The sequence below is a fragment of the Pecten maximus genome, chromosome 8 (genome assembly GCF_902652985.1).
Source record: "Pecten maximus chromosome 8, xPecMax1.1, whole genome shotgun sequence".
NCBI classification, from domain to species: Eukaryota; Metazoa; Mollusca; class Bivalvia; order Pectinida; family Pectinidae; genus Pecten; species Pecten maximus.
Genome location: NC_047022.1, coordinates 41028460 through 41033123, shown reverse-complemented (window position 1 = coordinate 41033123; position 4664 = coordinate 41028460). Strand labels below are relative to the sequence as shown.

The window sequence follows — 4664 nt, the reverse complement described above, 5'->3', positions numbered from 1 at the left end:
CTACAGGATGGCTGGGCCTTTACCTTTACCATGACATATTCCAGGGGTGCAGAAAGTGAACGTGTGAACGTCATCCCTGTAATATCGAGGATGGACAAATCCCAGGGGTGCAGAGAGCGAAAGTGTGAACGTCATTTCTGTAGTACCGAGAATGGACATAGTAAACGTAATTCATGTGGTATCTAGGATGATAATTGGTATTGTAAAAACAATAACAACATGTGTGAATTTGATTTCTATTGTGTGGGCTAAAACGCATCACTTTTCTTCGAAAACGCAACACCAATCGTCTGTAAAGATTCTTTATATACAAGTAGCAAAATACATAAATTCACATTCAAATACGATTTTGTCTTCAACTCATCATCGCGTTGATTTCCATAGTTCAATAGCTTCCCGCCTGAAAATAAATCATATGTAGGAATGAATTTCAAATAACAGTTACACGGGTTGATTTTTTTAAACAAATCTAACACTGATACGTCCTCATTAGATCATTTGCATACTATTTTAAAGAAATGCATTAATATAAACGAATGTTTTAGTTATCGCCAAAGCTGTACTCTCGAACATATTGTCACGTAGTTCTGCGTCATTCGGTTTGGATTCTGTGCATCCGTAAATATTTAAGAAAACATTTAGAATTGGTTGAATTGAAGACTTTTGTAAAAATGTGGTAAAACCTTAAAATTAAGAAAAGAGTAATATGCATGGAGAGGTTTATATATCTATCAAGGTATTGGTACACGTGCACTACCTTTTTAGACGTTGGGAATCTGCGGCCTGGACTGTTGAGCGAAATGCCGGGATTATTTAGTAAATAGGTCGCTCCAATTGACCCAGCGGTATCGTATGCTGCAGAGTTTCCGATTCCAATGTTAAAGGTTGACGCAGCATTAGTAGCGAAATGGGTCGGACTGATGATCGCTCCCAGTGTGTTTGGCGCTACTAATGCCGGTGCTGGATTGCCGAATATGGCTTGGTTACTAAACAGTCCTCTTGTGGCGTCGCTATGGAGAATGTTGGAAGCCCCAATCGCAGAATTAGACACCACCTTTGGAGCAGGAATGAGGCCTTTGAATGGAACCTAGATGCCTTACCCCTTGGCTTTGAAAAGTATTCCCTGCTATCATCGCTGGATGTCCTAACGAGATACTAGGCTGGATATTCAACCCGTGTGCCTTAGAGGCAGCGCTCCCAGCCACTGCACATGCTACCAGCAGTATCGTGTATGCAAACATAGTGATACTTCTCCAACACGTACAAAAGACACCTGTCAACAGAAATCGAGAGTTAGGTACAGTGAAAGTTAGATAAAGTGGAGAGTTAGAAACGGTGGAGAGTTAGATACAGTAAGAGTTAGATACAGTTGAGAGTTAGATATAGTAGAGAGTTAGATACAGTAGAGAGAGTTAGATACAGTAGAGAGTTAGATACAGTAGAGAGAGTTAGATACAGTAAGAGTTAGATACAGTTGAGAGTTAGATACAGTAGAGAGTTAGATACAGTAGAGAGAGTTAGATACAGTAGAGAGTTAGATACAGTAGAGAGAGTTAGATACAGTAGAGAGTTAGATACAGTAGAGAGAGTTAGATACAGTAGAGAGTTAGATACAGTAGAGTTAGATACAGTAGAGTTAGATACAGTAGAGTTAGATACAGTAGAGAGTTAGATACAGTAGAGAGTGAAATACAGCAGAGAGTTAGATACAGTAGAGAGTTAGATACAGTAAGAGTTAGATACAGTAGAGATATATACAGTAGATAGTTAGATACAGCAGAGAGAGTTAGATACAGTAGAGAGAGTTAGATACAGTAGAGAGTTAGATACAGTAGAGAGAGTTAGATACAGTAGAGAGTTAGATACAGTAGAGAGTTAGATACAGTAGAGAGTTAGATACAGTAGAGTTAGATACAGTAGAGATATATACAGTAGATAGTTAGATACAGCAGAGAGAGTTAGATACAGTAGAGAGAGTTAGATACAGCAGAGAGAGAGTTAGATACAGCAGAGAGAGAGTTAGATACAGTAGAGAGAGTTAGATACAGCAGAGAGAGTTAGATACAGCAGAGAGAGTTAGATACAGCAGAGAGAGTTAGATACAGTAGAGTTAGATACAGTAGATAGTTAGATACAGTAGATAGTTAGATACAGTAGAGAGAGTTAGAAACAATAACGTTAAACTCTGTCTTATCATGTTTGGTATGTAAATATTGTGATATTCTATCAGTTGTAAGACGCGTGCCCTAGTCAATTTTCGTTGATGAACGAGTTTATGTGCCGTTTTGTATATTTGAATCAACAGTTAAAATTTATCTTCAAATAAATTTGTGATTTCATAAGTCATGTTACCTTCCTATCAGATCATTTAATGATATATGTTATAGTACAACTACATAACTACAACCAACATCACAGTAATTGTGAAAATCAAACAACTATAAACACATGTATTCAAAACTTAGTAAAATGTGATGTTGACATCTAACTTTTTCATAAATGTATAATTTCATTCTGAAGAAAAATTAACACATGAATCAACGTTCATTTATCGTATCAATCTTGTAACACATTTTTTTTTTCATCCTATCAGACAGTATGTGTAATGATGCTAATATATTAATACAAATGACAGCACCGTTTTCCAGAAAATATTTCAAACGCATATTCATTAGCAATATCATTATCAAGTGGATGTTCAAATTAGTGTATGTATAATTAATTTAAAAGCATCTAAGTCTAAAAGTATCAGTTAAAGAAAAACAACCCCAATCACACTATATTCAAACGCACAAATACGTACACATTCTCACATACATTATCACATACATTATCAAAAATAGATAAGAATATTAATCTATTATATGATATCAATTAATAATAAGATGCAATATTAAGATATGAAAACAATTATGTACACGATCTAAATATTGCTATACTAAATAATTAACATTTTAAGATATAATACACTATTTTACGTACAGTTATTCCTAGACTGTTATTAACAAACGATAGCGAACTCCATAATTGTAAGTTTGTGAAGCGATATCCTACATGTTATATATTTCCAAATAGTCCAAATCGTTACCTGTTATCCGGCACAAGTCTGGTGATGGTGGTTGATGACAACTCGGTGTATAGAGGCCTGCTATTTATACGAACCTGACAGTTATTCTTGACTGATCTGCTGTCAAATTAGTTCCATTTTAAATAAGAATAAAACAAATGAGTCTAAGGAGAAAAGTGATCATCCGTGTGACAAAACAATGCATCAGAAAATAGTTCAATCAGGAAAACAATTAAAGAGATATTACACACCCACTTAATGACGTCATTGGTCAGGAACCGAATCTACTTAATTAAAATAAACTATGTCTTCAATGTGTAGGTCTGTATTTCCTTGAATAAACGTTTATCTTTCAAAATACCTTATAATCAATATATTTTCAAATCAATATGTAAGTGTGTATGAAAGTTAACTTTGTTTCTTTCCGTGTCATGTGATAACCTTATGTGGAAAATCTGAATAAAAATGTCAAAAGTGAAAAAAATAGATATTTTCAAAACCTTTTCTCCTGGAACTTCATCATACATGTATGTTGATCATAAATGCCAAATTATTCTAACGGCGTGTATTCTTTTGAAAACAAATACATTTAATAGAGCTAAATGGGCCATCCATTGTATATAAACAAGTCCCTGAATAAGGCTATGAATATTTATAAGCTTACTGCATCGGAAAACATAAAACTTTAAATTATTTTGCATTAGCATCGTATTTTTCTCTTTGTCAAAGCAGTAAAACAAACGTACAATCTGATGTCGTTAGGCTTTTAAGTTGTTGTAAACACTGATCTTTACCACTTTGTAGACATCAACATCGATCAAGATCAGTAGACAGTGAATTTTTTTATACATATATAATTTACAATCAACATGCACGTGAATTCCCGCAGCCCATTAAGATAACTTATCTGTTTCGATCTAGAAATATTGACGGTTTTTCGATGGTCGCCTGAAGTCATAAACTGTTTCCTCTGTTAAATATAAAGCAATTATTTTTTTCATAACTTATGGTGACAGGTTGACAAAATTGACAAAATCTACATAACTCATTAATTTTAGCGAGTGTAATGTTCCGATCCTGTTCTCTGATATATAATGGCTGTTTCCTGCTCACTCAGCCATTGTGATTGTCCTAAGCGCATTCGGTAGAAGGCGAGAGGTCCTGGGTTTGCCCCCTTGAGGACGTTACATATACATTTACACCTTGTCAAGCCATTTGCAATATGTGTTATACTCAGGGTATGATAATTCAAATTCCTGTTTAATCCTTCCAAACGAGTTATGTATAATTTTTATTATGGTTGTGTGTTCTTTCATTATGTCACTAGCCACGTGCATGCTATTTTGTTTTCGAGTTTGACGTACATGTACAATAATCACATAACTCAGAAGTATATGCTCAAAATCACATTTTTCAATTTTAACTGAACAAAATATATTTCTGTTTTTATATCATGATCCAAATATGGCTTTTGGTTTCAAAACATCGTACAAATTTTAGGACCATCCTCCAGCGTTTAACAATATAATGAAGATTAGATTTCTTCATGATTAGTCCGGCAAGTCAGAATGTTTCTCCCTAATCTCATGTTATCACT

General features: G+C 34.5%; 1 long non-coding RNA gene across 1 annotated transcript; it reads right to left on the bottom strand.

Moving 5' to 3' along the window:
- Window positions 1-288: 288 nt before the first annotated feature.
- LOC117333742 lies at window positions 289-3214 on the bottom strand. The gene is made up of 3 exons (XR_004533995.1): window positions 3089-3214; window positions 758-1273; window positions 289-400 (listed from the first exon to the last, which is right to left on the bottom strand). It is a non-coding gene; the product is annotated as an uncharacterized LOC117333742 (long non-coding RNA).
- Window positions 3215-4664: the final 1450 nt, after the last annotated feature.